This window comes from Pelophylax lessonae (genome assembly GCF_965119305.1).
Source record: "Pelophylax lessonae genome assembly, chromosome: 1".
Taxonomy (NCBI): Eukaryota; Metazoa; Chordata; class Amphibia; order Anura; family Ranidae; genus Pelophylax; species Pelophylax lessonae.
This window is the reverse complement of record NC_138768.1, coordinates 522,252,766-522,266,574: the sequence shown is the minus strand read 5'-3', so window position 1 is coordinate 522,266,574 and position 13,809 is coordinate 522,252,766.

Sequence of the window (13,809 nt, the reverse complement as noted above, 5' to 3'; positions counted from 1 at the left end):
TGCTAAAAATATGCACTGTTATTGTAAAAATGACACTGGCAGGAAAGGGGTTAACAGAGTGGGTGATCAAGGGGTTAAATGTAAGCCTAGGGGAGTGTTTCTAACTGTATGGGGGATGGGCTTTTGAAATGATCACAGGTGCTCTGTAAACATTCCAGAGAGAAGAACGGTCAGCTGTTTTAGCAAGAGCTGACCGTCCTTCTCTCTCAGCAGGGAACGATCGTGGGTGCCTGGTGGCAATTGGAGCCACTGGCCCCGTGCATTGGGGTCCCTGCTGCCCAGTGGGGGCGGGAGCGCGCCCCCTAGCTGCAGGCCCGCGACCGACCTAGAACTAAGTCGGTTCCCACAGGAGGGCCTGCCGCATTAAATCTGCGGCGGGCGGTCCTTAAGTGGTTAAAGGAATGAGGTGGCAACCCTAGCTGGTGGGGCAGTGAAAAAAATCCTGCAAGCAGCATCTTTGTAGTGCTAAAAAAAGTGCCTCAAAAACCCCCCTCTCCATTGAAATTAATAGGAAGCGCCTGAAAAGCGCCCCAAAATGGTTCACGGAGCAGTTTTTGAATGCATGCCCTTAAAAAAGGAACTCCAGGCACCTATAAAAAAAAAATAAGTCAGCAGCTGCAAAAAGTGTAGCTGCTGACTTTTGAAAAAAAAGCCACTCACCTGTTCCACGGTCCAGCGGTGAGCACACCGCAGCCGTCTTCTTCCTCCGTCCTCAACGGCGCCAGCATCTTTACTATGGGCACTCGGCTGTGACAGCTTAGGGCTACGCAGCTGGCACCCGCTGCACATGTGTGAGTCACACAGCGCATTCTGTATTGGCGGATGCAGTCTTCTGGGACCTGTCAGCCTCCCAGAAGACTGCAGGGGGGAGGAAGGAAGAAGAACTTCCCTTCCCAATGGAAGTGGGAGCAGGTACCTGTCAAAATAGAGTACCTGCCCCCCTCCCCAGCTCCTCAAAAGTGCCAGTTGTGCAAGGAGAGGAGGAAGAGTCCTTAAAGTGGAACTTCCCTTTTGGGTGGAGTTCCGCTTTAACCACTTCAGCTCCAGAAGGTTTTACCCCCTTCCTGACCAATACATTTTTGGCAAATACGGCACTGCATTGCTTTAACTGACAGATGCGTGGTCGTGCGATGATGTACCCAAATAAAATTGATGTCCTTTTTTTCCCACAAATAGAGCTTTCTTTTGGTGGTATTGGATCACCTCTGCGGTTTTTATTTTTTAAACTTTAAACACAAAAAGAGCGACAATTTAAAAAAAAAAAAAAATTTTTACCTAATGCTATAAAACCTATCCAATAAAAAAATCTAATTTATTCATCAATTTAGGCCAATATGTATTCTGCTACATGTTTTTGGTAAAAACAATCCCAATAAGCGTATATTGATTAGTTTGCACAAAGGTTATAGCGTATAAAAACTATGGGATAGATTTATATACTTTTCATTTTTTTCATGTTTTTACTAGTAATGTCGGCGATCAGCAATTTTTAGCGGGACTGCAACCTTGCGGAGCACAAATCTAACAATAAGTGACCCTTTTTGGGGACCAGTGACACCAATACAGTGATCAGTGCTAAAAAAAATGAACTGTCACTGTATAAATGACAATGGCAGTGAAGGGGTTAACACCAGGGGTGATCAAAGGGTTAAGTGTGGTCCTAGGGAGTGCTAACTGGAGGGGGATGCTGTGACTGGAGGAAAACAGAGATCCGTGTTTCTCCTAAGCAGAAACACAAGATCTCTATTTTCCTCCCTCTCAGAACGGCGGTCTGCCTTGTTTACATAGGCAGGCTGCCAAACTTCCTCTCCTGTGAATGATTGGTGGGTCTCGGCAGCCATCGTGGTCACTGGACCCGTTGATTAAATCCCGCTGTGTCCAATCACAGCAGGAGCTGGGCTCTGGCGGCGCACGCTAGCGCCCCAGAGCCGATCAGAGGAATCGCGTACAGGTATGTGATTTTGTGCTTAAGGGTCGCCCAACCGCAGTAAATGTACGTGGGGTGGTCCGTAAGCGGTTAAAGAAGTGCTCCACTAAGGCCGCAAGAGCACTCAGCATTTTTTTGGGCTGTTTTCAAGCACCTCAGTGTAAAGGGGCTCTCCGCAAGGTGCAGGTTTAACCACTTCGGTTCCTTGCCTTTGACACTTTTGTTCACATGTAACAATCAGTATTTTTTGCTAGAAAAAAAGTTAGAACCCCCAAATGTTATATTTATACACACACAGTATCTCACAAAGGTGAGTACACCCCTCACATTTTTGTTTAATATTTTATATTTTCTTTTCATGTGACAACACTGAAGAAATGACACTTTGCTACAATGTAAAGTAGTGAGTGTACAGCTTGTATAACAGTGTAAATTTTTTGTCCTCTCAAAATAACTCAACAAACAGCCATTAATGTCTAAACCACTGGTAACAAAAGTGAGTACACCTCTAAGTGGAAATGTCCAGATTGGGCCCAAAGTGTCAATATTTTGTGTGGCCACCATTATTTTCCAGCACTGCCTTAACCACTTACCGCAAAGGTCTACGTCGGCAGACTTTGCAGCGTTATACCCGGATGATGCCTCCCGGTACTGTGGTTTACAGCCGACGGTCGGCTTTCCGTCAGTAACGGGAGCCGCTCGATCGTTACCCGGGTGAGCGGGAGGGGACGTCGTCGTCCCCCCCCCCCCCCCCTCCCGCCGCCTTCCGTGACTTTGAACGGGCCTCCCGTTCCACCGGGAGACCCGAGCACCCAGCCGGCGCTTCCGCCGGCAGGATGAAGTCCATATCAAAGCCGGAAACGGCTTTGATCGGGTCTCCGATGGCGTAACCCGGAGGCGGCGTCCATGACATCACTTCCGGGTTACTCTGCTGCAAAAGGCGGCAAATTTAAAAAATAGCTGTATGCAAAAATGCAGTTTTTGGCGTTTTGCATACATGGAAGTGTAGTGGAGGGGTCTAGGGTCTTTTAGACCCCCGATCCCTCCATAAAGAGTACCTGTCGCTGCATATTGATGTCACAAGGGATGTTTTCATTGCTTGTGACAGCAATAAAAGTGATCAGATTTTTTTTTTTTTTAAATGTAATAAAGTAAAAAAATAAAATAAATAGGAAAAACAAAAAATTTTAGCCGCCCCTGTCACCGTTAGCTCGCGCACGAAAAAGAACGTATACTGAAGTCGAGCCGCAAATTAAATCGCTGTTCAAACTACACATTTGAGGTATCGCCGCGATCGCCAGAGCGTGGGCAATAATTTAAAAAAAGAGCTACACTCTAACTCTAAACTGGTAATAAAAAATTTAAAGCGTTGACTATTGAGATCTCTATTGACCGTAGTTTGTCGCCATCCCACGGGTGTGCGCAATTTTAAACCTTAACATGTTGGGTATCTATTTACTCAGCGTATAATCATCTTTCACAATATACAAAAAGAAACAGGCTAACTTTACTGTTTAGTATTTTTTAAATGCAGTGAAATGTGATTTTTCTAAATTTTTCCCATAAAATGGCGTTTTTAAGACCGCTGCGCAAATACTGCGTGATATAAAATATTGCAATGACCGACATTTTATTCTCCAGAGTCTTTGCTAAAAAAATATATATAATGTTTGGGGGTTCTAAGTAGTTTTCTAGGAAAAAATACTGATTTTAACTTGTAAACAAAAAGTGTCCGAAATAGGGCTGGGGCTTAAGTGGTTAACCCTCTTGGGCATGGAGTTCACCAGAGCTTCACAGATTGCCAATGGGATCCTCTTCCATTCCTCCATGATGACATCATGGAGCTGGTGGATGTTAGAGACTTTGTGCTCCTCCACCTTCCATTTGAGGATGCCCCATGAATGCTCAATAGGGTTTAGGTCTGGATAAATGCTTGGCCAGTCCATCACCTTTAGCAAGGCAGTGGTCGTCTTGGAGGTGTGTTTGGGGCCGTTATTATGTTGGAATACTGCCCTGAGGCCCAATGTCCGAAGGGAGAGGATCATGCTCTGCTTCAGTATGTCACAGTACATGTTGACATACATGGTTCTGTAGCACTGCCCCCGCAAGGACTGCCTGATATTCACTCTGTGGTTTCCACTGGTTACCAGCACACGGCCATAAGCAAAAACAATTCCTTAGTTCTCCTTGGCTCACACTCAAAAAATCAGTCCAGGGGTATTTGGTTGTTTTGTTGTTTATTGTAGAATGGGGATAGGAGAAGGGAATAGTGGGATACTCCAATTTTTACCTATTCACAGCGTTTGAGGTCTTCTCTACTTTGCAATAGGTATGGGACAGCCAGGCTGTTGATTCATCCTGCCACTTTGGATGAATGTGGATTAAGTCTCTTATCTTTAAGATGACTTGATGAGCAACTAATTATCTTCAGGACACTCTCCCTAGTATCCTCTCTCTTCCTCTTGACACAAGTTCCTGTACTCACAATACTGCAGTCCCAGGGTCTTCAGTGTCTCCCCTCTCAGTCAGCTTCCCTGGACCTCTGGGTTACATAGTTACATAGTTTGTGAGGTTGAAAAAAGACATCAGTCCATCCAGTTCAACCTATGATGCGTGTGTGTGATTTAATGTTAAACGTACATTGTATAGCCCTCTATGTTGTGGTCTTTAAGGTGCCCATCTAATAGTTTTTTTAAACTATGGATGCTCCCTGCTGATACTACTGCTTGTGGAAGAGAATTCCACATCCTTACTGCTCTGACAGTAAAGAACCCCTTACGTATTTTTAGGTTAAACCGTTTTTCCTCTAGTTTTAGTGAGTGGCCCAGTGTCTTATTGTATTCCCTTCCTCTGAAAAGTTTGTTCCTTATGCTAGGGTCCTCACCAGTACAGTATTTGTACATTGATATCATATCCCCCCTCAATCGTCTCTTCTCCAGAGAGAATAAGTTCAATGCTTGTAGTCTTTCCTCATAGCTGATGCCCTCCATTCCCCTAATTATTTTTGTTGCCCTTCTCTGGACTCTCTCCAGTTCCAGCACATCCTTTCTGAGGACCGGTGCCCAGAACTGGACGGCATACTCCAGATGTGGCCGGACCAGAGTCTTGTAAAGTAGGAGAATAATCTATTTCTGGAGTGAATCCCCTTTTTATACATGCCAGTATTTTGTTGGCTTTGCTTGCAGCGACTTGGCATTGCATGCCACTGCCAAGCCTGTTGTCTACCAGTACCCCCAAGTCCTTTTCCATCCTAGACTCACCCAGAGGTTTCCCCCCCTAGTGAGTAGCTTGCTTTCGTGTTTCTGATGCCCAAGTGCATTACTTTACATTTTTCAACATTAAACCTCATCTGCCATGTAGTTGCCCACCCCATTATTTTGTTCAGGTCCGCTTGTAAGGTTTCCACATTCTGCTTCGAAGATATTGGCTTGCTTAGTTTAGTATCAACGGAAAATACAGAGATTGTGCTAGATATTCCCTCCTCTAGGTCGTTTAAGAATAAATTAAACAGGATTGGTCCCAGGACAGAACCTTGGGGGACCCCACTTCCCACACCCGCCCAATCCGGTACTCCCCATTTATCACCACCCTCTGTACTCTCCCCTGGAGCCAGTTCTCTATCCAGGTTCTCAACCTATGGTCCATACCTACGTACCTTAGTTTGTACAGTAAGCGTTTGTGGTGAACTGTGTCAAATGCCTTTGCAAAGTCCAGATATACCACATCCACAGGCCTTCTTTTATCTAGATGGCAACTCACTTCATCGTAAAAGGTTAATAGATTGGTCTGGCAAGAACGTTTTTTCATGAATCCATGCTGATTACTACTAATAATACCGTTTTCATTACTGAAGTATTGTAAGTAATCTCTTAACATCCCCTCCAAAATCTTGCAGACTACTGATGTTAGGCTGACCGGCCTATAGTTACCCGGGATATATCTTGGCCCTTTTTTAAATATTGGTACCACATTGGCTTTTTTCCATCAGCTGGCACCATACCCGTCTGTAGACTATCCTTAAAGATCATGAATAATGGTCTGGCAATCACCTGGCTGAGCTCTTTAAGAACCCTCGGGTGCAAGCCATCCGGTCCCAGTGATTTATTTATGTTAAGTTTTTCTCTAGTTTCGTTCTAAGTCTCGTTCTAAGTCTATCTTCTGTTAGACATGGGGCTACTTCTGAGGTGTATTATTTAGTTTAGCATTGCAAGCTGGGTTAGTGTAGCCCCCCAAAACTTTTGTGAAGACTGAAGAGAAGAAATTATTTAACACTTTCGCCTTCTCTCTGTCCTCTGTGGCCAGATTTCCTTTGTCGTCTTTTATGGGGCCAATGTGTTCTGGCCTCGCTTTCTTACTATTTATATACTTAAAGAATTTCTTGTTTTTTTTTACTCTCTTACGCTATATGTCTCTCGTGTTCTATTTTAGCCGCCTTGATTTCGCCTTTACATTTCTTATTACACTCTTTGTAATGCTTGATTGCTGACAGTGACCCCTCCACCTTGTATTTTTTGAAGGCCTTTTCTTTAGTATTTTTATGTTAGAGTTTAGCCACCCAGGGTTTATTTTTGCTCTTTTAAATTTTATTCCCTTTGGAATGCACTGGCCAATCCCTTTTGTTTAGTATGCTCTTGAAACAGTCCCATTTTTCCTCCGTGTTCTTTGTTCCCAGGATTCTATCCCATTTGATATTTTCTAGCAAATAGCGCAGTTTGGGGAAATTGGCTCTTTTGAAATTCAGTAACCTTATATAACCCTTGTGTTTCCTATTTCCATGATTAATACTGAAACTAATTGACCTATGGTTACTGTTTCCTAAGTTGTCCTGTATTTCTATATCCGTGAGCAGGTCTGTATTGTTGGTAATCATCTCCTCTCAACCGAACCTCTGGCCCTCCGGGACTCCGCTCGCCAGCCAAAGACCCTGCAGCACATGTGCTCCCAGCTTTTTTACAGTATCCCAGAATGCACAGAGGCAACCTGCCCTCTGCCAATCATCAGGACTGTATCAAAAGCCTATGCACCCATTAGTCAGGTTTCCTCCCATTGTCCAACATGCCTCCCTATTGGACCAGCATGAAACACTCTCCAGACTGAATGAATCGCATACTGCACACAATGAGCAGACCTCACTAACAGATCCTGCTCTCTGGTAGGCAGAGAGCAATATAGATTTACCAGCAGCCCCTCTGGTAAGCAAACAGAGCTCAAAACTATACTCTCTCACTAGTACCTTCCTAGGAGGGTGCTACAGTTCCCTCAATGAACAGTAGCTCCCCAGTGCCGGCAGCACTCATTCAGCCCCAGACCATGACACTCCCTCCACCATGCTTGACTGTAGGCAAAACACACTTGTCTTTGTACTCCTCACCTGGTTGCCGCCACACATGCTTGAACACCATCTGAACCAAATGCGTTTATCTTGGTTTCATCAGATCACAGGATATGGTTCCAGTAATCCATGTCCTTAGTCTGCTTGTCTTCAGCAAACTGTTTGCAGGCTTTTTTGTGTATCAGCTTTAGTAGAGGCTTCCTTCTGGGACGACAGCCATGCAGAACAATTTGATGCAGTGTGCGACGTATTGTCTGAGCACAGACAACCTCTGGATATGATGCTGAGCACGTGCACCCAACATCTTTGGTCGACCATGGCGAGGCCTGTTCTGAGTGGAACCTGTCCTGTTAAAACGCTGTATGGTCTTGGCCACTGTGCTGCTGCTTAGTTTCAGGGTCTTGGCAATCTTCTTATAGCCTAGGCCATCTTTATGTAGAGCAACAATTCTTTTTTTCAGATCCTCAGAGAGTTCTTTGCCATGAGGTGCCATGTTAAACTTCCAGTGACCAATATGAGGAAGTGAGAGTGATAACACCAAATTCAACACACCTGCTCCCCATTCACACCTGAGACCTTGTAACACTAACGAGTCACATGACACCGGGGAGGGAAAATAGCTAATTGGGCCCAATTTGGACATTTTGACTTAGTGGTGTACTCACTTTTGTTGCCAGCGGTTTAGACATTAATGGCTGTGTGAGTTATTTTGCATCGCATACTAGCTCATTATGAAATAATTACCTTAGAACAAAGCCCCCGCAGTGCCGCCCGCTCAGCGTCATGAAGGCCGACATATTTGGCCGTCCTGCTTCCTGGTTCGCGTCCTCTGGCCATCTGATTGCCTCAATTACCTCACTCCCGCGCATGCATCACATTCAAACCATCGGCTGCACTAAAAGTAAATATCTCCTAAACGGTGCAAGTTTAGTAGATATTTACAGTACCTATAGGTAAGCCTTATTAAAGGCTTACCTATAGGTACAAGTTCTAAAAGGGGGTTTACAACCTCTTTAAGGCTGGTGCAAATTGTAGCGGCAGAACTCTTTTATTTACAACTGCGGATGAGAGCGGCTAGGTGCAGCCACAGACCCCATTCACTATAATGACAGGTCACTTAGAGCAGCAACTATTCACGGCTCTCTGCACAGACAGCAATTACGTGCTCTTACTATGATTACTACGCACTGTGAAAAACACAAATGTACAGTAGATGCGTCCTCATTATGGCAACTTTAGGCCAAACATATGCAGCAAAGTTTTATCTTATTATGCAGAATCCTTTTGTTTATTTTTTAGACTTATATCACTTTAATTGTGCAGTTACTACATCCCCATAACATGGAAAATCCAGGACCTCAATACATAGTTCTGTGCATTGGAAAGCTTCCAAAACCCCCAATCAGAAGTATAATTGTTACCAGCCTCTTTATGCATAGGATTGTAATACAGATGTCTGATTGATATCTCCAGAGAGGAGATACACAATCAAGTGATAGCAGAATTTTACTTGCTGCTAACAACTTTGAGCACAGGGACCCACAGTGTGGGTAGGGATTCACTTTATGGTGGGTAGAGATTCACTTTATGGAAGCAAAAATGTTTCTGTAGCAATCTTTGCAACGCAACAGGCATTCTTGGCATTATGCTTAAAAAGGAATTCTAGGCTCCCCCCCCCAAAAAAAAAATTAAAAGTCAGCAGCTACAAATACTAAAGCTGTTGACTTTTAATATAAGGACAACTACTTGTCCAGGGATCTAGCGATGTCGTCACCCAAGCCGATTCTTCACAGCCGGTTTCCTACTGCTCATGAGTGATTTGCAATGCACCTTGTGAATGGTCCCATAGTCTTCTGGGGCCTGTGATGTGTTCTAGAAGACTGCGGGGGAAGGAGCCCGAAGTGGGAGTGGGTACCAAATGTGGCAGGGGAAGTGAGAGGGTGCAAACAAGTGGAACCTCCCCTTTTGGGTGGAGCTCCGCTTTAAGAAAAGGAGATTTAGGAGCTACTGGTGACCTCTGTACAGAACATCTTGCTGGTTTTTGGGGGATTTATTCCAGTACCTACCCGAACCTGGGGTCTGGATGAACTTCTGAACAATATAATGGCTCATGACAACCCACGTGCAACCCACAGTACAATGCATATGGGGCCTACTCTACAGAATTAAGGGAATGGAAGCTGTGGTCCAACAGGCCTAAAAAGAAATGGAAGCCCTGGTTCAACATAACCTTAACAGGGAAGCAGAGGCCCAGTTTAACATAGACTTAAAGAGACGTGGGAGCCCTGTAGGGCATTTGTTACTTGAGTGATGGTTAAAGTACTTCTATAGCCAAAACCTCTGTCAGGTTTTCCCCTCTGGGGTAATTCCACCTCTCTCGTCCTCTTGGTGATCATTATTTCCAGTACAGAAAGGAAATTTAAATCTAAAATGTTACACTTGTCGCCTGAAGATTTGGTTAAAGGAAATCTTCCATATAATATCTGTCCTAATGACAACAAACCTCTCACTTTCTGTTCTTTTCCCAGGAAAGGAAATGAAGGGAAAGGTCTTCAAAAGGACATTATCCTTTCCCATCTCGTGCCAAAAAAAAATGACACACTTTTCAGGAAATCTGAAACCTATGACAAAAATCTCTTAACCACTTAAGCCCCGGAAGATTTTACGCCCTTCCTGACCATGGCCTATTTTGCGATTCGGCATTGCGTGACTTTAACAGACAATTGCGCGGTTGTGCGATGCTGTACCTAAACAAATTTGACATCCTTTTTTTCCCACAAACAGAGCTTTCTTTTGGTTGTATTTGATCACCTGTGTGATTTTTTGATCATGCACTATAAACAAAAAAAGAGCGTCAATTTTGCAAAAATAACAATATTTTTCAAATTTTTTTATATGAAATTCCCCCCCCCCCCCAAAAAAATTTAAAAATCTAAATTTTTTTACATTTTAGGCCAATTTGTTTTATGCTACATATGTTTGGTAAAAAAATCGCAAAAAGCGTATTTTGATTGGTTTGCGCAAAAGTTATTGCAAACCTAACTAAGGGAAAAGATTTTTGTCATTTTTGTTTGACGCGTTTTTTTTTTTTTAATCTACATCTTTTTAATAAAATAATAACTGGTAATCCTAACATGAGAGTCCTTGTTCAGTCACATTCTGTTTTCGTGTGGCAGCACTCTGATGCCTGGAGAAGGTAACCCCCAAAACATAGCATTTTTACTGCTTTGATTACTACTGGGCACTTTCACTCCCTTCCTGCCCAGGCAATTTTCAGCTTTCAGAGCTGTCACATTTTGAATGACATGACATCATGCAACATTGTACCCATAAGAATTTTGTAAATTTTTTTCTGAGACAGATAGAGCTTTCTTTTGGTGGTGTTTAATCACAATTGTTTTTTTTGTTTTTTTTCTCGAAACAAACAAAAAAAGACTGAACATTTTGAAAAGTTTTTTTTAGCTTCTGTTATAAAATTTTGCAAATAGGTAATTTGTCTGCTTCACTGATGTGCGCTAATGGGTACTGATAGGCAGCAATGATGAGGCTGCACAGGTAAGCGCCACTGATTGGCACTGCCCTGATTTTTAGTGTAAAAGTCCCCTGTCACTCCTCTCCTCATGCTGTGACAGCGCATGAGGAGAGGATTGCCAATAAACAGCATTTGTGTTTACACGTGATCAGCTTTGATTGAACACAGCTGATTACATGGTAAAGGGCCACTGTGATTGGCCCTTTACCCTGATCAGCTGTGTCCAAAGGTTCCAAATGTCCGAAGTTCCCCTGTTGTCACCATCAGGAAGCCCATCCAGAGCAGTGATATACAGCCACCACTGAAGCGTATACACGTAGACAGGAAGTTGCTGCAGAAGATCAGCAACACAGAAAATGAAAACAGTATTTTCAAAAGGAAAACAAAACATTCTATTCAGTAAGTCCCGCTTCACACTTGTGCGATGCGGGAAGGCTGCGAATTCGCAGCCTGTTTCCGCATCGCAAACGCACCTCTGGCAGTTCACACTGCCATATGCGATACGCAGGGGGTGTCAATGAAATGTTAACGACACCCCCAGTTTGATCGCATGTCGCAGAGCGATCTGACAGTTCGCACAGGATCGGATCGCACAAGTGTGAACCACTGTGCGATCCGATCCTGATCCGGCTGGAAAAAAGGGTCATGTGCGTGTTTGGTGTGGATACAGTGCGAATTCAGCCATACAAAGTGTATGGCTGAATTTGCATCCGCACATCCGATCGCATGTAATGAAGGAGCAGTGCGCTCCAAATTACATGCGATCGCCGCACTCGCACAAATGTGAACCGGCCCTTAGGGTGTATCTCTACTAAAGGTTATGGAGATGTCGCATCTGATATTCTTAATGTTCAAAACTTTTGGTAGACTTTATTTCAAGAGTAACATAGTGCATTACAATTACTAACCTATATACAAGACTTGCCTTTAATGCACTACATTAAAATTGATTTTCAAATACAGTACTGTGGTATTAGGCAGGTACGAAGAAATGCTGTAAGGAAAGAATGCTTTAAAAAATATAGATTTTAATTGTTTACCCTTTTAAAAATGTATAAAATGCAAAGAGAGAGAAGAAAAAAAACGAAATAAAATCAATATTTGGTGTGACTACCCTTCAGCTTCAAGCCAGCATAATTTCTTACGCTTGCATACTATGTACACTTGGACAAAGTCAATGATTTTGTAAGATTAGAGTCAGATGTATGATTAACCAATTATACTAAGCAAGTGCCAATGATCATCAATTTCATATGTAGGTTGAAATAAAGTCATTAACAGAAACCGCTGTGTAGGAGGCTTAAAACTGAGTGAGGAACAGCCAAACTCTGCTACTAAGGTGAGGTTGTGGAAGACCGTTTCATGTCACAGGTCATACACAATGGCAAGACTGAGCACAGTAACAAGACACAAGGTAGTTATACTGCCCCAGCAAGGTCTCTCCCTGGCAAAGATTTCAAAGCAGACTGGGGTATCAAGATGTGCTGTTGAAGCTCTTTTGAAGAAGCACAAAGAAATAGGCAATGTTGAGGACCATAGACGCAATGATCGGCCAAGGAAATTTAATGCAGCTGATAAAAGACACGTCATTCCCTTTTAATATCAGAAGATGTCCTGTTGTGCCATCAGGTACACCCATCCCATCCAGAGAAGTATGGCCAGAAGTGGTCTTCATAGAAGAGTTGCGGCCATACCTCTGACATGGAAACAAGGCTAAGTTACTCAACTATGCACGAAAGTGTAGGAACTGGGGGTGTGAAAAAATGCAGCAGGTGCTCTGAACTGATGAGTCAAAATTTTAAATATTTGGCTGTAGCAGGTGGTAGTTTGTTTGTGAACTGCTGGAGAGTGGTACAATGAGTGTCTGCAAGAAACAGTGATGCATGGTGAAAGTTCCTTGCAGTTTTGGGGCTGCGTTTCTGCAAATGGCATTGGAGATTCGGTCAGGATTAATGGTGTCCTCAATGCTGAGAAATACAGGTAGATACTTACCCATCATGCCATACCATCAGGGAGGCATGTGATTGTCCCCAAATGTATTGCTCAGCAGGACAACAACCCCAAACGTACAGCCAATGTCAATATAATTTATCTTCACCTTCAGGCTGGGTTCACTGGAATGTGGCCGCGGGTCACAGCAAGAGGTCCAGTGTGTCCCTGTTTACTGATTCAGGTCCGAATTTTGCCTGAAATCGCACCTGAAACTGAGCCAAAGGAGCACAGAACCCTTTCCAAATGTGAACCGTGGCCAACCCAGAGCTATGTGAATTGGCTCCATTAAGAGCTAATCACACTCTCCTGTTATGCGAATTGGATGCAGGGAAACCCCGCATCTGATTTGCATCGGTGTGAACCTAGCCTAAAGAAGACCTAGGAGTCCTTGAAGTGATGAATTGGCCCCTACAGAGCCCTGACCTCAACATCATCGAGTCTGTTTGGGATTACATGAAGAGACAGAAGGATTTGAGGCAGCCTACATCCACAGAAGATCAGTGGTTAGTTCTTCAAGATGTTTGGAGCAACCTACCTGCCGAATTCCTTCAAAAACTGTGTGCAAGTGTACCTTCAAGAATGGATGCTGTTTTGATCGGCAAAGGGTAGTCACACTAAATATTTATTTACATTGGATTTCTTTTCTGTTAATATATTTTTTTACTCATTTTGTTAATTGATAAAAAATAAACTATTAACACTTCTATGTCTTAATTTACAGTTTTTGTATGCACCTTTGCACAGTACTGTATGTTTCTGAAGCATTGTTATATTTTAAATGACCTTTCTATTCTGCAAATTTGGAAACCTTTTCAAATGATTATTTGCAACAGAAGCATCATACAAAAGTTAATCACTTAGGGCTCTTTCACACGGAGCGGACCTTATTGCGATCCACTCTGACACTTTTTTTTTTTCACGGACACGGATGACATTTGTGTCATCCGCTCCGTATGTCCGCATATCATCCCATCTGTTTGCGGATGATATACGGACATAATGTATGTCTTTGGGCATTGCGGATGT